This window comes from Leptodactylus fuscus, chromosome 3 (genome assembly GCF_031893055.1).
Source record: "Leptodactylus fuscus isolate aLepFus1 chromosome 3, aLepFus1.hap2, whole genome shotgun sequence".
NCBI classification, from domain to species: domain Eukaryota; kingdom Metazoa; phylum Chordata; class Amphibia; order Anura; family Leptodactylidae; genus Leptodactylus; species Leptodactylus fuscus.
Genome location: NC_134267.1, coordinates 146406584 through 146427681, shown reverse-complemented (window position 1 = coordinate 146427681; position 21098 = coordinate 146406584). Strand labels below are relative to the sequence as shown.

The window sequence follows — 21098 nt, the reverse complement described above, 5'->3', positions numbered from 1 at the left end:
ATAGGATCAGAGCAATGGACAACACTGAGAGAATTACTGATCTCGGCAGCACACCCTCTGTCTGCATACATCTCTTTTCACTGTAATGTTAAAAACATGATAATAGTTTTCTTCTCTCATATTTTCTTACTTTTCTAATGGAAGATGAATTTGTTCCTGCAGGACTTTTTCTTCTAACAAGTGCACAAATTAAATGCAGAGAGAAGGGGGCTCTATCTGCATCAGTCAGTCCGCTGCTGTGATTGTATGACGACGTATCAGAACAATGGACTTCAGTGACTGTACTGTGAATGTGTTGTAAGCCTGTGTGATATACAAGTAAGGTCTGCTCTGAGACTGTGCTTGTTCTATAGTACACACTGTTATCTATGGATTTACATATAGAGATAACAAAGCACCAGCCAAGCACTGTTATAGCCATCATTATGACTCAGCAGCTAAATGCACTTTCCAGAGCAGACAGAAGGCTCCATTACCTGTCAATAACAGTGAAGAGGAGAGAATAGAGGTGGATGGGACAAAGATGGATGTCGCCATTCCAAACCAATTCACTGCTATGGCGTTGCCAGGACTCTAATCCTCAGCCCCATAGAAGTGAATGTAGTGCCATTCAAGCAAACATATTCCATTTACAACAAGGCTTTAGGAAGACTTCCATTCGCCTTTTCTTCTGCTTGTTCGGGGACCTGGGCCCCTAGTGATCAGACACATATTTCCTGGGAAAAAGTGTCCATAATGGCACAATCCCTTAAAGCTACAACTTTAAATATGAATCTGGAGATAGAAATAGCCCTTTAAGGGCACATTTGCCAGGTGTGCACTGCCGTATTAGAAAATAATCTACCATTACTAAAAATACTAACCACATATCACAATTGTAGTGATTAACACACAATATGTAACCACAGTGAAGACCACAGCATAGTTTAATATGTTGTGGTAAAAACTAGGATGTTGTCAGTTTTAGTAGAAATATGTCAGCATTTCTCTTCATAAAACCTAAATTAGAAAGAAATAAGGCAGTTTAAGAACCTTTTATGATGGATTTGGGTAGCACCTTATCCTTTACTGTTCTCCCATTGCTGCTGAATTCTGACACCTTGTTTAGGAAGATGTATTGGCCATTGGAATGGGCACTCACAGCAATTTTAAGCAAGCTTTTAGAGCACTTATTAAATATTCAACATGCCCATCGCAGCCTCCTATTAATACAGAAGACATCTCGTTTAATGGGGTCTGCCTTGTTCAAGGCTCCTTCTGGAAGGAAAGCTGTTGCAGAATTCATTTTCTAAGCTATTCATGGAGGGTCTGTATGTCTACTGCTTTTTAAGGTCTTTTCAGGGACATTTAACAAAGCAATAGTTACACGGTTTTGGGGTAGTAGGAACCCAACATGAGATGGCAAAACACATTTTAAAGGGTAATGATCTGTAGAGCATAACGCATACTAACAATAAAGTGAGCGCTTTAATACATAAGGTTCAGTGGTTACAAAAAGAGACAAAAAAAGTGACATAAACAAGCAAACAGTTATACAATGGGAGAAAAAAAACAGAAAAACCCTTACAAGTTACAGTTCTTCTAATCCCATGAAATAAGTTGACAGCCACCCAAGCCGAAAGGCTCCACTGGTCTGGACAACATGCCGTTTTTAGGATGTTGGGCCTTGCATCAGGTTTTAGGGACACCCTTCTGGTTCATTATGATAATCCTCTGGTGGTCACTGATCTGTGGATTAATAAGGAGGCAATTTCCATGAATATTAATTGTTCATGTTTAATTAACTCCCCGTATGGAATGGGGGTCAAAATGTTTTGTGGTACATCTACTAATCCTGGGAAATATGTGTCTCCTTGCTGCTCTGGTCATAATCACCTCTTGTACACACAAATCCACAATACAATTTCACCGACACGTATAGAAAGGTATAATACAAGCTGTCCTTAGGATCGGTCATCAGGATGCAGTTTGTGGTAGTCTGACACCCAGTACTTACACAGATCAGCTGTTAAAAGAGGTTGTGATACTCAGGAACACTGGAGCTTCTTCCCTGTACTGATGACATCATGTTCATTGGACACATGGTACATCAGCGTCTGTACTATTTAAGTGAACGGGACTGTGCTCCAATACCAAGCACAGTCCATATGTAGAGTAAATCACTGTGCTTGGTACTCAACACATCTAAACAGTGTGGCCTCTTCAATCAGCTGATGTGTGAAAGTCCTGACCCTCTGGTGTTTGACTCCTATCCATCCACATATTGATGACCTAAGTATAAGTCATCCGTAATTAAGTCCTCAAAAAATCATTTCAGGTTTAATGTTCACATATATATCTCAGTAATTTAGTATAGTTACATAGTTAATAAAGTTGAAAATAAAAAGTGCACATCCATGAAATTCAGCATCTGGCGATGACATCTTTTTGAATAGCAAACTTTGGGACTTTTAAAAAAAAATAAAAGCAGAATGTACCATACTTGCAATTGGACTTAACTAAGATAATTTATTAACCCAAAGTGAAGGTTCACATCCAGACCTTTAACCCCTTGGCAACATCAGACGTAACCGTATGTTACAGTATTAAGGCTATAAGTACAGTTAACACTCTTCTACAGCATCTCTCGTCTAAGCTGAGCAGTGATTTTATAATAATAAATTTTATTTATGTAGCGCCAACATATTCCGCAGCGCTGTACAATTAGTAGGGTTCAAATACAGACAGATACATTACAAGAAAAGTCATTTCACACAATGGGACTGAGGGCCCTGCTCGCAGGAGCTTACAATCTATGTGGTCAAGGGGGTGACATTGCTTATACAGTGGTCAGACAATTTTGTAATAGAGGTGACTCATTACAGTAACATAAAACTTTGAGCCGTCAACAGTTGTGTCCTTTAACATGTGGATGGTGCTTGGACATATAGAGTTAGCCTGAAATGGCATCATATCGTGGGGTAATGTGGGAGCTGGAACAGAGGAGGGTTAAATTTTGGGGATTCGAATGACGGTACGGAAGGGTTTACATTAAGAATTGTGATAGGCCTGTCTGAAAAGATGTGTCTTCAATTTGCGCTTGAAGCTGTAGAAAGTGGGAGTTAATCTGATTGTCCGGGGTAGAGCATTCCAGAGAAGTGGTGCAGCTCGGGAGAAGTCTTGTATACGAGCGTGGGAGGTTCTGATAATAGAGGATGTGTTAGGTCATTGAGTGAACGGAGAACACGGGTTGGGCGGTAGACAGAGATGAGGGAGGAAATGTAGGGAGGTGCGGCATTATGGAGAGCCTTGTGGATGAGAATAATAATGAATAGGCAGCCAATGTAGTGACTGGCACAGACCTGAGGCATCAGTGTAGCATCTAGACTGATAGATGAGCCTGGCCAATGCATTCAGAATAGATTGTAGAGGGGAGAGATTAGTAATTAGTTACAGTAGCCAAGGCGAGAATGAATCAGAGAGATGATAAGATAAGATAATCCTTTAACCCCTTCCCGACATGCGCCGTAATAGTACGGCGCGTGTCGGGTCTGTAACTATGGCGACCGCCTGGGAGCCGGGCGGCCGTCATAGCCGCCGGGTGTCTACTGCTTTAAGCAGTAGACAACCGGCTCTAATGCCTCCGATCAGTCCCCGGACCGATCGGAGGCATTAACCCCTCCGGCGCTGCTGTCAAAGGCATTTTGGCAGGGATCGCCGGCTCCTGGAGCATGCTCCAGGGCCGACCCCCCGTTGCCATGACAGCCGGGAGCCTTGTTAAGGGCTCCCAGCCAGTCTGCAAATTCTCTCTTTTGCAGGCTGGTGTATACAGCCTGCAAAAGAGATGATGATTTTTTGCAATGCATTGCAATGCATTAGCATTGTAATGCATTGCATTAGTGATCAGACCCCCTGGGGTTCAACACCCCTAGGGGGTCTAATAAATGCAAAAAAAAAAAAAAAAGAAAAAGTAAAAAAAAAAATATAAAAAAATATAAAAAGTATTAAAAGTTCAAATCACCCCCCTTTCCCTAGAACACATATAAAAGTAGTTAAAAACTGTGAAACATATACATGTTAGGTATCCCCGCGTCCGAAATCGCCCGCTCTACAAATCTATAAAAATATTTTTCCTGTTCGGTAAACGCCGTAGCAGGAAAAATAGTCAAAAGTGCCAAACTTCCGTTTTTTCACTGTTTTAATTCTGATAAAAATTTGAATAAAAAGTGATCAAAGCAATAACATTTCCCGAAAATAGTAGAACTAAAAAGTACACCCGGCCCCGCAAAAAAAGACGCCCTATGCATCCCCGTACACCTATGTATAAAAAAGTTACGGCCGTCGGAATATGGCGACTTTTCGAAAATAAAATGTTTAACACCGTTTTGGAATTTTTTTTAGGGGTCAAAATGTAAATAAAACCATATAAATTTGGTATCCCTGGAACCGTACCGAAACACAGAATACAGGGGACATGTCATTTTGGCTGCACAGTGAACGCCGTAAAACCAAAGCCCGTAAGAAAGTCGCAGAAATGCATTTTTTCTTCAAATCCACCCCATTCTGAATTTTTTTCCTGCTTCCCAGTACATTATATAGAATAATTAATGGTGGCATCATGAAGAAAAAAAAATAAGACCTCATATGACTCTGGGAGCGGAGAAATAAAAAAGTTATGGGGTTTAGAAGGAGGGGAGTCAAAAACGAAAATCAAAAAATGCCATCGGCGGGAAGGGGTTAATAGTCCCACAGTGGGGAAATTTCAGTATGTTACAGCAGCATAGTAATACAGGTACAGGATAATACACAGTAATATAATACAGACGTAGACACATATGCTGAGACATAAGTGTCAATAAAGTGTCATTAAAGACAATAAGTGTCTTTAATGTATCTCTGGTAAGGAAAGGGCATATTCTGGAGATGTTTTTGAGGTGGAGGTGACATGAGCGTGTGAGTGATTCAATATGGGGAGTGAAGGAAAGGTCTGCGTCAAACATGACCCCGAGGCAGCGAGCATAGTGCCTAGGACTTTTATAGTAAGGCCTGCGACTGCAATGGATATATCAGGGACAGATCTACAGTATTAGATGATGGAAACAATAGTAGTTCAGTCTTAGAGAGATTTAGTTTCAGATAGAGTGAGGACATGATATTAGAGACAGCAGAAAGACAGTCGCTGTTGTTCTGTATTAGTGCAGGGGTGATGTCACGGGAAGATGTGTATAATTGAGTGTTATCAGCATAAAGATGGTACCGGAAGCAAAATCTGGTGTTGGTTTGTCCAATGGGGCTGTGTAGAGAGAAAATAGCAGGGGGCCTAGGACTGAGCCCTGAGGAACCCCAACAGCAAGGCAAAGAGGGGAAAAAACAGAGCATGCAAATAATACACTGAAAGTGTGGTCTAAGAGATAAGATCTTGGGTGTTAACCACTTAGATACAGTGGTCAAACATGACAGCAGCATCTAAAGGGTTTTCAGTGGTTATAGTGCCCCAATTGGCCCTCTGCAGTCTATTGAGTGGAGTGCTGATATTTATTTTTTGTCAGCTTGTGATACTGCTGATACAAAAGGATGTCAGCCTATGTGTCTACACGTGTATTGTATTATATGCTACCGGTAGTAAACCAGTGTTCAGAAAATCGCTGGTTCAAGTCCCCTTGTGGGACAGCAAAAAAAAAATGTAAAAAGTGTTAAAAGTGTAGTAAATAGAGATGAGCGAACACTAAAATGTTCGAGGTTCGAAATTCGATTCGAACAGCCGCTCAATGTTCGTGTGTTCGAACGGGTTTCGAACTCCATTATAGTCTATGGGGAACAGATACTCGTTAAGGGGGAAACCCAAATCCGTGTCTGGAGGGTCACCAAGTCCACTATGACACCCCAGGAAATGATGCCAACACCTCTGGAATGACACTGGGACAGCAGGGGAAGCATGTCTGGGGGCATCTAACACACCAAAGACCCTCTATTACCCCAACATCACAGCCTAACAACTACACACTTTACACACTCAATACCACCTCTCTGACAGTAGGAAAACACCTTGAAACATGTGTATTTGGCACTTGCAGTGAGGAGAGCTTGTCACCAGCAGTGAATTTGGCCCTTGTAGTAAGTTGAGGTTGGCACCTACATGTGTTTTGAAAATCAGGGTGGATTGAGCCTCTAACCAGCAGAGTTTGGGCAAATTCATGGTGGAGGGAGCCTCTAAAAACCCCAGTTTGGACCAATTCATGGTGGAGGGAGCCTCTAAAAACCCCAGTTTGGACCAATTCATGGTGGAGGGAGCCTCTAAAAAACCCAGTTTGGACCAATTCATGGTGGAGGGAGCCTCTAAAAAACCCAGTTTGGACCAATTCATGGTGGAGGGAGCCTCTAACCAGCCCAGTTTGGACCAATTCATGGTGGAGGGAGCCTCTAAAAAACCCAGTTTGGACCAATTCATGGTGGAGGGAGCCTCTAACCAGCCCAGTTTGGACCAATTCATGATGGAGGGAGCCTCTAAACAGCCCAGTTTGGGCAAATTCATGGTGGAGGGAGCCTCTAACCAGCCCAGTTTGGACCAATTAATGGTGGAGGGAGCCTCTAACCAGCCCAGTTTGGGCAAATTCATGGTGGAGGGAGTCTCTAAAAACCCATTTTGGACCAATTCATGGTGGAGGGAGCCTCTAAAACCCCAGTTTGGACCAATTCATGATGGAGGGAGCCTCTAAACAGCCCAGTTTGGGCAAATTCATGGTGGAGGGAGCCTCTAACCAGCCCAGTTTGGACCAATTAATGGTGGAGGGAGCCTCTAACCAGCCCAGTTTGGGCAAATTCATGGTGGAGGGAGCCTCTAAAAAACCCAGTTTGGACCAATTCATGGTGGAGGGAGCCTCTAACCAGCCCAGTTTGGACCAATTCATGGTGGAGCGAGCCTCTAAATAACCCAGTTTGGACCAATTCATGGTGGAGGGAGCCTCTAACCAGCCCAGTTTGGACCAATTCATGGTGGAGGGAGCCTCTAAACAGCCCAGTTTGGACCAATTCATGGTGGAGGGAGCCTCTAAAAACCCCAGTTTGGACCAATTCATGGTGGAGGGAGCCTCTAAACAGCCCAGTTTGGACCAATTCATGGTGGAGGGAGCCTCTAACCAGCAGAGTTGTGGGAAAACAGGGTGGAGGGAGCCTCTAACCAGCAGAGTTGGTGGAAATCAGGGTGGAGGGAGCCTCTAACCAGCAGAGTTGTGGGAAAGCAGGGTGGAGGGAGCCTCTAACCAGCAGAGTTGGTGGAAATCAGGGTGGAGGGAGCCTCTAACCAGCAGAGTTGTGGGAAAGCAGGGTGGAGGGAGCCTCTAACCAGCAGAGTTGGTGGAAATCAGGGTGGAGGGAGCCTCTAACCAGCAGAGTTGTGGGAAAGCAGGGTGGAGGGAGCCTCTAACCAGCAGAGTTGTGGGAAAGCAGGGTGGAGGGAGCCTCTAACCAGCAGAGTTGGTGGAAATCAGGGTGGAGGGAGCCTCTAACCAGCAGAGTTGGGGGAAATCAGGGTGGAGGGAGCCTAGTATTAGCAGAATTGTGCAACGCTTATGGTGGATGAGTATGAGGATGCGGAGGAATTGGAGAGGTTGAGTACAGACATGGAGTTTCATGTTGGGGTGCTTTACACAGGTGGGCACAAAAATGAAGACTCTATCCAGTGGTGGTTCATTTTTATCAAAGTGAGCCGGTCGGCACTCTCAGCTGACAGACGGGTGCGCTTGTCAGTGATGATGCCACCGGCTGCACTGAACACCCTCTCAGATAGGACGCTGGCGGCAGGACAGGACAGCACCTCCAAGGCATATAGGGCAAGTTCAATCCACAGGTCCAACTTCGACACCCAATACGTGTAGGGCGCAGAGGGGTCAGAGAGGACAGGGCTGTGGTCGGAAAGGTATTCCCGCAACATGCGCCTATACTTCTCACGCCTGGTGACACTAGGACCCTCCGTGGCGGCACTTTGGCGAGGGGGTGCCATCAAGGTGTCCCAGACCTTAGACAGTGTGCCCCTCGTTTGTGTGGACCGGTGAGAACTTGGTCGCCTACTGGAGGAACTGCCCTCCCTGCCGCCAACGTCACATGCTGGAAACATCTCCATCATATTCTGCACCAATTGCCTGTGGCAAGCATTGATGCGATTGGCCCTCCCCTCTACCGGAATAAAAGACGAGATGTTGTTTTTATACCGGGGGTCAAGGATAGCAAAGATCCAGTACTGGTTGTCCTCCATGATTTTGACAATACGCTTGTCGGTTGTAAAGCACCCCAACATGAACTCAGCCATGTCTGCCACAGTGTTAGTTGGCATGACTCCTCTGGCCCCACCGGAAAGTTCAATCTCCATTTCCTCCTCATCCTCCATGTCTACCCATCCGCGCTGCAACAATGGGACGATTCGAAGTTGCCCGGAAGCCTCCTGTATCACCATCACATCATCGGACAACTCGTCTTCCTCCTCCTCCTCCTCCTCCTCCATTAAACGCGATGAAGCGGACAGATGTGTGGACCTACTCTCCAGCTGTGACGGATCGGATGCTATCCCTGACTCCTCTGTGTGATCTGAGTTATCCCTGATGTCAATCAGGGATTCTCTCAGAACACACAAGAGCGGGATTGTAAGGCTCACCATCGCATCCTCAGAGCTCACCCTCCTTGTGGACTCCTCAAAGACCCGTAGGATGTCACAAAGGTCTCTCATCCATGGCCACTCATGGATGTGAAACTGAGGCAGCTGACTTTGTGGCACCCTAGGGTTTTGTAGCTGGTATTCCATCAAAGGTCTCTGCTGCTCAACCACTCTATTCAACATCTGAAATGTTGAGTTCCAGCGTGTGGGGACGTCGCACAAAAGCCGGTGTTGTGGCACATGCAGGCGTTGCTGGAGAGATTTTAAGCTAGCAGCGGCTACTGTCGACTTGCGAAAGTGGGCGCACATGCGCCGCACTTTCACCAGTAGCTCTGGAACATTGGGGTAGCTCTTTAGGAAACGTTGCACCACTAGGTTGAAGACGTGGGCCAGGCATGGAACATGTTGGAGTCCGGCAAGCTCCAGAGCTGCTACCAGGTTCCGGCCGTTATCACAAACGACCATGCCTGGGCCCAGGTGCAGCGGCTCAAACCATATTGCCGTCTCATCGAGGAGGGCATCCCTCACCTCGGAGGCAGTGTGCTGTCTGTCCCCCAAGCTGATCAGCTTCAGCACAGCCTGCTGACGTCTACCAACGCCAGTGCTGCAACGTTTCCAACTCGTAGCTGGGGTCAATCTAACAGCGGAGGCGGTGGCGGAGGAGGAGGAGGGGGGTGTTCTTCTCGTGTCCCTGCCAGGAATGTTAGGCGGGGAGACGAGGTACACCGGGCCAGTTTGGGAAGCAGTCCCAGCCTCAACTACACTCACCCAGTGTGCCGTCAGTGAAATGTAGCGTCCCTGTCCGCATGCACTTGTCCACGCGTCGGTGGTCAAGTGGACCTTTGTGCAAAGCGCGGAACTAAGGGCCCGCCTGATGTTGAGTGACACGTGCTGGTGCAAGGCGGGGACGGCACACCGGGAGAAGTAGTGACGGCTAGGGACGGCATAGCGAGGTGCCGCAGTTGCCATCAGGTCCAGGAAGGCGGGAGTTTCAACAAGCCGGAACGCCAACATCTCCTGGGCCAGCAGTTTAGCGATGTTGGCGTTCAAGGCTTGCGCGTGTGGGTGGTTAGCAGTGTATTTCTGCCGCCGCTCCAATGTCTGAGAGATGGTGGGTTGTTGTAAAGAAGCGCCTGATGGTGCCTTTGATGGTGCAGGAGAAGGAGATAAGACAGGAACAGGGGAGGATGAGGAAGAAGTCAACAAAGTGGCAGAGGCAGATGAAGTGGTGTCCTGGCTCGTCCTCTGGAGTGCATCGCCAGCACAGTCAGCAGTGGCAGAGGCAGTGGCAGTGGCGTGAACGGCAGGCGGCCTTTGTCCTGCCGTTGCTGCCTGCCACTGATTCCAGTGCTTGGATTGCAAATGACGGAGCATTGAAGTGGTGGACAGGTTGCTCTTCTCAGAGCCCCTAATCAATTTCGAGAGGCAAATTGTGCAGACAACACTATATCTGTCCTCGGCGCATTCCTTGAAAAAACTCCACACCTTCGAGAAACGTGCCCTCGAGGTGGGAGTTTTTCGGGGCTGGGTACGAACTGGAACATCTTGGGAGATTCCGGGTGTGGCCTGGCTTCGCCTAAGCTGCTGACCTCTGCCTCTGCCTCTAGCTACCCTTTTTGGTGCTGCACCTGCCTCAACATCCACACTACTTTCCCCGCTTGACATCCCCCCTGTCCAGGTCGGGTCAGTGTCCTCATCATCCACCACTTCCTCTTCCAACTCCTGTCTCATCTCCTCCTCCCGCACAATGTGCCGGTCAACTGGATGCCCTGACGGCAACTGCGTCACATCATCGTCGATGAGGGTGGGTTGCTGGTCATCCACCACCAAATCGAACGGAGATGGAGGAGACTCTAGTGTTTGAGCATCTGGACACAGATGCTCCTCTGTTAGGTTCGTGGAATCGTGACGTGGAGGGGCAGGTTGAGGGACAATGAAAGGAGCGGAGAACAGCTCTGGGGAGCAGGGACAGTTGGGGTTATTGTTCTGTGAAGCTTGGGAATTTTGGGAGGAAGGAGGACAAGACTGTTGGGTAATAGGAGGAGAGGAGGCAGAGTCTGACTGGCTGCTGGACAATGTGCAGTAAGCGTTCTCTGACAGCCATTGCAAGACCTGTTCCTGGTTCTCGGGCCTACTAAGGTTTGTACCCTGCAGTTTAGTTAATGTGGCAAGCAACCCTGGCACTGTGGAGTGGCGCAATGCTTGCTGCCCCACAGGAGTAGGCATGGGACGCCCTGTGGCTTCACTGCTACCTTGCTCCCCAGAACCATTCCCCCGACCTCGCCCACGGCCTCGTCCACGTCCCTTTCCGGGAGCCTTGCGCATTTTGAATTCCCAGTTAGAAATTGGCACTATATACCAGTAGCAAATATTGTGGGTGCACGTAACCCCAATATATTCTTTGAATTACCAGTCAGAAACTGGCACTATATGGCAGTAGCAAGAAATGAGGGTATTTGTAACCCCAATATATTCTTTGAATTCCCAGTCAGACAATGGCACTATATACCAGTAGCAAGAAATGAGGGTATTTGTAACCCCAATATATTCTTTGAATTCCCAGTCAGACAATGGCACTATATACCAGTAGCAAAAATTGTGGGTGCACGTAACCCCAATATATTCTTTGAATTACCAGTCAGAAACTGGCACTATATGGCAGTAGCAAGAAATGAGGGTATTTGTAACCTCAATATATTCTTTGAATTCCCAGTCAGACAATGGCACTATATACCAGTAGCAAAAATTTTGGTTGCACGTAACCCCAATATATTCTTTGAATTACCAGTCAGAAACTGGCACTATATGGCAGTAGCAAGAAATGAGGGTATTTATAACCCCAATATATTCTTTGAATTACCAGTCAGAAACTGGCACTATATACCAGTAGCAAGAAATGAGGGTATTTGTAACCCCAATATATTCTTTGAATTCCCAGTCAGACAATGGCACTATATACCAGTAGCAAGAAATGAGGGTATTTGTAACCCCAATATATTCTTTGAATTCCCAGTCAGACAATGGCACTATATACCAGTAGCAAGAAATGAGGGTATTTGTAACCCCAATATATTCTTTGAATTCCCAGTCAGACAATGGCACTATATACCAGTAGCAAGAAATGAGGGTATTTGTAACCCCAATATATTCTTTGAATTCCCAGTCAGACAATGGCACTATATACCAGTAGCAAAAATTGTGGGTGCACGTAACCCCAATATATTCTTTGAATTACCAGTCAGAAACTGGCACTATATGGCAGTAGCAAGAAATGAGGGTATTTGTAACCCCAATATATTCTTTGAATTCCCAGTCAGACAATGGCACTATATACCAGTAGCAAGAAATGAGGGTATTTGTAGCCCCAATATATTCTTTGAATTCCCAGTCAGACAATGGCACTATATACCAGTAGCAAGAAATGAGGGTATTTATAACCCCAATATATTCTTTGAATTCCCAGTCAGAAACTGGCACTATATACCAGTAGCAAGAAATGAGGGTATTTGTAACCCCAATATATTCTTTGAATTCCCAGTCAGATAATGGCACTATATACCAGTAGCAAAAATTGTGGGTGCACGTAACCCCAATATATTCTTTGAATTACCAGTCAGAAACTGGCACTATATGGCAGTAGCAAGAAATGAGGGTATTTGTAACCCCAATATATTCTTTGAATTCCCAGTCAGACAATGGCACTATATACCAGTAGCAAAAATTTTGGGTGCACGTAACCCCAATATATTCTTTGAATTACCAGTCAGAAACTGGCACTATATGGCAGTAGCAAGAAATGAGGGTATTTGTAACCCCAATATATTTTTTGAATTCCCAGTCAGAAACTGGCACTATATGGCAGTAGCAAGAAATGAGGGTATTTGTAACCCCAATATATTCTTTGAATTCCCAGTCAGACAATGGCACTATATACTAGTAGCAAAAATTTTGGGTGCACGTAACCCCAATATATTCTTTGAATTCCCAGTCAGACAATGGCACTATATACCAGTAGCAAGAAATGAGGGTATTTATAACCCCAATATATTCTTTGAATTCCCAGTCAGACAATGGCACTATATGGCAGTAGCAAGAAATGAGGGTATTTGTAACCCCAATATATTCTTTGAATTCCCAGTCAGACAATGGCACTATATACCAGTAGCAAGAAATGAGGGTATTTATAACCCCAATATATTCTTTGAATTCCCAGTCAGAAACTGGCACTATATACCAGTAGCAAGAAATGAGGGTATTTGTAACCCCAATATATTCTTTGAATTCCCAGTCAGATAATGGCACTATATACCAGTAGCAAAAATTGTGGGTGCACGTAACCCCAATATATTCTTTGAATTACCAGTCAGAAACTGGCACTATATGGCAGTAGCAAGAAATGAGGGTATTTGTAATCCCAATATATTCTTTGAATTCCCAGTCAGACAATGGCACTATATACTAGTAGCAAAAATTTTGGGTGCACGTAACCCCAATATATTCTTTGAATTCCCAGTCAGACAATGGCACTATATACCAGTAGCAAGAAATGAGGGTATTTGTAACCCCAATATATTCTTTGAATTACCAGTCAGAAACTGGCACTATATGGCAGTAGCAAGAAATGAGGGTATTTGTAACCCCAATATATTCTTTGAATTCCCAGTCAGACAATGGCACTATATACCAGTAGCAAGAAATGAGGGTATTTATAACCCCAATATATTCTTTGAATTCCCAGTCAGACAATGGCACTATATACCAGTAGCAAGAAATGAGGGTATTTTTAACCCCAATATATTCTTTGAATTCCCAGTCAGACAATGGCACTATATACCAGTAGCAAAAATTGTGGGTGCACGTAACCCCAATATATTCTTTGAATTACCAGTCAGAAACTGGCACTATATGGCAGTAGCAAGAAATGAGAGTATTTGTAACCCCAATATATTCTTTGAATTCCCAGTCAGACAATGGCACTATATACCAGTAGCAAAAATTTTGGGTGCACGTAACCCCAATATATTCTTTGAATTACCAGTCAGAAACTGGCACTATATGGCAGTAGCAAGAAATGAGGGTATTTATAACCCCAATATATTCTTTGAATTCCCAGTCAGAAACTGGCACTATATACCAGTAGCAAGAAATGAGGGTATTTGTAACCCCAATATATTCTTTGAATTCCCAGTCAGACAATGGCACTATATACCAGTAGCAAGAAATGAGGGTATTTGTAACCCCAATATATTCTTTGAATTCCCAGTCAGACAATGGCACTATATACCAGTAGCAAAAATTGTGGGTGCACGTAACCCCAATATATTCTTTGAATTACCAGTCAGAAACTGGCACTATATGGCAGTAGCAAGAAATGAGGGTATTTGTAACCCCAATATATTCTTTGAATTCCCAGTCAGAAACTGGCACTATATGGCAGTAGCAAGAAATGAGGGTATTTGTAACCCCAATATATTCTTTGAATTCCCAGTCAGACAATGGCACTATATACTAGTAGCAAAAATTTTGGGTGCACGTAACCCCAATATATTCTTTGAATTCCCAGTCAGACAATGGCACTATATGGCAGTAGCAAGAAATGAGGGTATTTATAACCCCAATATATTCTTTGAATTCCCAGTCAGACAATGGCACTATATACCAGTAGCAAGAAATGAGGGTATTTATAACCCCAATATATTCTTTGAATTCCCAGTCAGACAATGGCACTATATACCAGTAGCAAGAAATTTGGGTATTTATAACCCCAATATATTCTTTGAATTCCCAGTCAGACAATGGCACTATATGGCAGTAGCAAAAATAGTGGGTGTATATAGCCCCAGTTCTATTGCTAGGGGACTTGCAGGGTATTTCTGGGGTGAAGGTGGGGGGGCACACCGTTGGAACGGGGATTTGGGGTGTATATATGGGGTATACGGGAATACACTGTCAGTGTATTCTATTCAGGATCCTGGGAAAGCTGGGTTGCGGCGATTGAGCTCGTCAGTGCCACGTTACACTGACAAGCTTCTCCCTGGAATTTAGCTCTTATAAGAGCTGTTGGTTGTCTTCTCCTTCCTATCCTAGCCTGTCCCTGCCTACCCAGAATCTAAGCCCTAGCTAACTGGACGGAAACCTCCGTCCCCGGTGAATTGCAAGCTCAGAATGACGCGAAGCTGGGCGTCGCTGTTCTTTTAAATTAGAGGTCACATGTTTTCGGCAGCCAATGGGTTTTGCCTACTTTTTTCAACGTCACCGGTGTCGTAGTTCCTGTCCCACCTACCCTGCGCTGTTATTGGAGCAAAAAAGGCGCCAGGGAAGGTGGGAGGGGAATCGAGTAATGGCGCACTTTACCACGCGGTGTTCGATTCGATTCGAACATTCCGAACAGCCTAATATCCGATCGAACATGAGTTCGATAGAACACTGTTCGCTCATCTCTAGTAGTAAATAAATACAGCCCAAAAAATTCCAGTTTCCTATCTAAAATGAATCTTATAAAAAAACCCTAAAGATTAATAAAACCAATACCTATTGGTATCACCGCATACGTACGGTAACAACCTGTACAATAAAACTGAAACCTTATTCAACCAGCAAAGTGAACAATGTGAAAAAAAAATGCTTGAATTAATGATTTTTCACCATCTCCCCTCACAAAATATCAAAAAGTCATATGTACTCCAAAACAGTACCTATAAAAAGTGCAGCTTTTCTCGCAAAAAATAAGCCCTCAACTGACTGTGTCCACTGAAATATTAAAATTTTATACCTCTCAGAAGATGGCATTGCAGAAACAATTGATTTTTTTCCACTATATTGGTTTTTGTTCTGCAAAATTAGTATTGCCTAAAAAATGTGATATTGCTGTAAGGGGGCATTCACACGGAGTAACGCGGGGCGTGTATCACAGCCGTACACGCCGGCGTTACGGCAGGCTGCCGAACACTTCCCATTCACTTCAATGGGAGCGCTAAACGCCGCTGTTACGAGCGCTCCCATTGAAGTGAATGGGAAGTGTTCGGCAGTCTGCCGTAACACCGGCGTGTACGGCTGTGATACACGCCCCGCGTTACTCCGTGTGAATGCCCCCTAATTGTATTGGCCATTAGAATGAAGGTAGCAAGTTACTTATGCTGTACGGTGCATGTAAAAAAAAAATAAGTTAAAAATCAATTTTAGAATTGATGTTGTGTTGTTGTTTGTTTGTTTTTTAAAACCCACCAAGAAAGAGTTAATAAAATTTAGTCAATAAGTTATAGGAATCACAAAATTGTGTCATTACAAAATTCATCATCCTATAGGAAACTAGCCCTCGTATGGCTACATCAATGGAAAAAAAAATAGAGTTTGTACAATGCGACTGCAAAAATCTCCACATCTTTATGGCAAAACTGGTTGTGGCAGGAAGGGAAATATACAAGCTATATGATTGTATATCAGGGTACACAGGTTTAGAGCTTATGATAGCGAAGACATCAGTAGTAATGGGTCGCTCTTAAAGGGTTTTGCAAACGTGACATGGTGTCTGTTAGGGCAAAGACCCCTTACGTATGCTGAAGTAGGTCTAATTTAAATATGCAAGCTTGGAGAAGTCACGGATACGCACACACAGTGTAGTGTATTAAGTGAGTTCTGATTTTAATGGTGCAAAAAGGTAGTTTAAATACAATACAGACAAAAGCAGGTTGGACTATTCTACTGACATGATTGGTTGAACATAAGCTGTGGCACATGACTATTGGATAAGGTTTGCATCTCATTATTATTTTCCAAACTGGGATGACCTTTCTCATGACATCAAGAAGAATCTAAGATGTTTATGTGTAAACCAACATCTTACACTAATTCTAGATGTATACATCGCAGCAAGAGAGATAATGATCACATGTTGTCTGACCATACTGGTTTTGGCCTAATGACCAACAGGTTACAGAACTGGTTTCTACACACCTTCAAAGATGCGATCCTTACTACAAACAGATAAGGATTTATAACCCATCCATTAACATTCCACACGCCTTATCCCCTAATGGGGTCTCTTAGACTCTAAACAGACATTCTTATAAAGCTTATATGAGAAAAAGCTTACAAGATGGCTGACAGAATATAAGATGGAGGATGTGATCCTAACAATTCCCCCATTAAGACATTTATTATTTTCATATCAGATGAGTACGTTCACTTAGTTCCCTAAATGCCAGCCCTGCTGGATTCCCCATCTGATATTTTTTATAAATGTCTACCACTTATATCTATCTTTATCATAACATCTATTAAAGCATATTAAAATTAACTTGAAAAAACAATATATAAACAATATGACCATGGCAATTTGTACAATGATTTGTAATATCCCAGTTATCCATCCACCTATTCCCTTGAACCAATTAACAGGATTCAGAAAGGAAAAAGTGTCGGCCCACCAGCTATCTTCCTTTTTCCCCACCTCCTTCTCATATTCTTCCCTTAATTTGTATATATTTTCTAATTCTTGTTTTCCTTTGATATTACCTTCTGGATCGATATAATGGCAACAGCTAGGTCCCACCACCTGACACATCCCACCCTGGGCCGCAGTAACATAATCTAGTACCAGGGTGTGTTGGTTGGTGACTATGATCAGCTGGTTTTGTACTGCTATGGTGGTGTTAAGTACGCCTAATATACCCCATATTTGATCATCTATGTAATCGGTGGCTTCTACTAGCTTATCCCAGGTTTGCGTTATCATTGGATAAACAAGGACTGTACTGACTATTTTGTTTCCTGTACTCATTTGGACCAGGTGGGGTCTACCACTTTTCCTAGGGGTGTTATCAGCTGCTCTCTTGTACAGAGTGTGCTTAGGTATGGCTTTTGCATTTAGTTTATCAACTATAAAGGTGGCAGGAGTAAGTCTTACTATTGTACATGTACCTTTCACCCCCACCGGTAACCACTAGTATGCATTGTTGCCACATGCCCAATACATCTGAGGAGGTAGAGCAAAGAAGGCTGAGTGTTGGGTAATAAGTTTGTGCACAAGGTCCACAAAGCTGGATACATTTTTCAGCATACACCAAGATGGTTGTTTACCCAGGGCCCCACAATATCCAAAATCTCGATTTCCACAAACAAAGTTGAGGTTCTTTTTCCTATAAAGTCTTTCTTCAATTGTCTCATTTACACATTCTATATTCCCGGGGATCTCCTTACATGTGTGATTATTCCCTTCTATGAATAGATGAGCATGTTCCCAGGACGTGTTGTGTAATGTTCTTTCTATGACCCAAGGTGTCCAAAAATCCCCTCTCTTTTTCCCATCATCAGCAAAACTTATCTGTAGTCTGGTTTGGGGAATTTCTCCTAACCGATTAACAGTGGATTTCTTTTGGGTAACCCATCTATCTCCATTATACGTCACATATTGGATATTCTCATTATCCCCAGTAAGGTTACCTTGCCACCATGGGTAATCTGTCCACCCCACTATTGGTATCCCCACAGTAACATTTTCCCACAATTTCCACACTGATTCTTTCGTATTGTGGGTGTGATCCATACAACCAGACCAGTCGATCAGTTCTTCCATGGGGACAGGCACAGCTATGAACGGTAGACTAGAGGATGAGATGGGTGAGTGAGTGCATATCCAACAATTTTTGAGGGCCTTATTGAACCCTTCTACCATTATAAGATGATGTCTGACAAATTTATTGTCAACTTCTCTAGGTCCCTGAAGAGATTTCCAGGCTCCGCTGATTGTGAGTCCTTTTAGAAAGCATAAAACAAGTAATGTCCATCTCTTCATTTCTGTCGTGGTTCAGGAACCTTTTTACAATGGGAAGCGTGTATCCAGGTAGATTTTCCTTCCAATTTGACTGAAGTGGCAGTTGTCAGCAGTATTTGGAAGGGACCGGCATATCTGGGTTCAAGAGGCTTCCTGGTATGTCTTTTCACGACCACCCAATCACCAGGCTGCAAGCTGTGTGTTCCTGAAAGATCAGAAGGGTCTGGAATAGAAGAAAACACCTGCTCATGTGTTACTTTCAATCGTTGACACAAGTTCTGGACATAGCTGGCAGTGCTGTCATAATTGAGTTGTAAAGTCTGGGGAAAATATAACCCTAGTCTAGGCACACTTCCAAAAAGCACCTCGAATGGCGACAGACCTGTCTTTCTATTCGGAGTGGTCCTCACTGAGTATAATGCTAGAGATAGGCACTCTGGCCAGGGCCTTCCTGTCTCTGCCATGGCTTTCTGGATTTTTAACTTGAGTGTGCCATTCAGCCTTTCCACTTTGCCTGAACTTTGGGGATGGTAGAGTGTGTGGAAAGCTTGTTCAATCCCTAATGCAGATATTATTTCCTTCATTATCTCACCTGTAAAATGTGTACCTCTATCAGACTCTATCACCTCAGGTATCCCGAATCTACACACAAGCTCAGACATCAATTTCTTGGCAGTTACCTGTGCGGTTGCTCGGCTGACTGGACAGGCCTCCACCCAACCTGAGAACAAATCCACACAGACCAACACATTTTCGTACGTTCCAGATTTAGGCAATTGTATGTAATCTACTTGTAATCTTTGGAATGGATACAGGGATTTTGGTGTGCATTTGGTAGGTGTTTTAACTACCTGTCCTGGATTGTGTAGAGCACATATGTGACATGCTTTTACGTGATTCCCTGCAGCCCTTCCAAAACCTGGGGCAAACCATAATTTACCCACTAGTAACTCCATGGCATTTCGAGAGGCATGCACCTTACCGTGGGCCAAACCAGCCATTTGGGGGTATACTGCTGCGGGCAGACACAGTCTATCCCCCATTTTCCACATTCCTTCACATTCTCTGGCACCAGCCTTTGCCCATTTCTCAACTTCCTCACCAGTCACCTTAGCGTACAGCCCCTTGGGGTTTGCTAGGTCAATATCCATCTTGCTCACCTGGTTGAGACCCTTCCATGCTAGCAGTGCCGCTGCTTTTGCTGCTCGATCAGCCTTCTCATTTCCAATACTCTCAGGGTCTCTTCCCCTTGTGTGAGCTTTGACTTTCACAATTGCCAATTGCTTAGGGAGCAATATGGCTTCCATTAGCTGACTTACTAAGTTTCCATTCTTAATTGGCTTGCCCTGTGCCGTCAGGAAGTTCCTAGACCTCCATATTGGGCCATAATCATGTGCAATGCCATACGCATACCTGGAGTCAGTGTAAATGTTTGCTGTGCTATCCTTCGCTACTTTGCAGGCTTCTATAAGGGCTTTCAGTTCAGCCTCTTGTGCTGACATGTGTGGTGGAAGGGCTTCTTGTACTATGGTGTCATGTGTAGTGACTACAGCATACCCTGTAACAAATTTGCCTTTTTCTGTTAAGTACCTAGAACCGTCCACAAACATCTCATAGTCAGGATTCTCCAATGGGGCATCAGTAACATGACTGAAGCCGACTGTCTCTTGAGACATCAGGTCAACACAGTCATGCTGATGTTGGCTGTCAAATAAGTCACCTTCTGAGAGGGAGTTTAAAAATATCTCATCCTCTATTCCCCCCTTTGAATCATGCACTCCTATTGGTAAAAGAGTTGCAGGATTCAGAGTTAAACAACGCTGAAATGAGATGTCGGAGGAGGATTGTAGAGCAAATTCCATTTTGTTCTGTCTCGCCAAAGAAAGATGACGTCTGTCTACCTGTGTGAGGATTGCATGGATGTCATGTGGTGTGTATACCACTAGGGGGTGGTCTAGGACAATGTCTGAGCTTTTCTCCTGCAGGGCCTGTACGGAGAGTACAACCCTTACACAATAGGGCGTTCCCCTTGCGACAGCATCCAAACGTGCACTATAGTATGCCACGGGACGCTTTCTATCTCCATGTTGTTGTGTGAGAACTGCAGTAGCATGTCCCATCATCTCAGTGACATAGATTTGAAAGGGCTTCTGATAGTCAGACAAGCCTAGGGCAGGTGCACTGACTATCTGGAGCTTAAGTTGATAAAATGCGTCCAAAGCCTCTGGTGTCAGACTGAATGGTTTAGATGAGAGACAGTCATACAAGGGCTGCATGGTCAGGGATGCAGATCTGATCCATGACCTACAGTATGACACCAGACCCAAAAAGGTATGTAACTGAGCATGGGAGGTTGGCACCTGCATTTCCCTTACCACTTTGGTCCGTTCATCTGAAAGATGTTTGGTACCTTGGCTCAGACAATGTCCTAAGAACACCACCTTTTGCTTACAAAATTGCAGCTTGTCTTTACTGGCCTTACACCCGTTCTGGTAGAGGAAACACAGCAGGCTTATGGTCGCGGCTTCACATGTCTGTTTATCTGGGGCACAAAGAAGAAGATCGTCAACATATTGCAATAATACAACCTCATCAGAGGGAGGGTCCCAGGCATTCATGATCAGTGTGAGACACCTTGTGAACTGATTTGGACTATTTTGTGCCCCCTGTGGCAGGACTGTCCAAGTGTATTGTTTACCT

The 21098-nt window shown here is 44.3% G+C and overlaps 1 protein-coding gene and 1 pseudogene across 1 annotated transcript in view; one reads left to right on the top strand and one right to left on the bottom strand.

The window, feature by feature from the left end:
* LOC142197863 (solute carrier family 12 member 9-like) overlaps positions 1-21098 on the top strand; it is a 212154-nt gene that overhangs the window by 74092 nt on the left and 116964 nt on the right. The gene's annotated exons all lie outside the window — the stretch shown is intronic.
* LOC142196903 (uncharacterized) lies at positions 16869-19900 on the bottom strand (annotated as a pseudogene).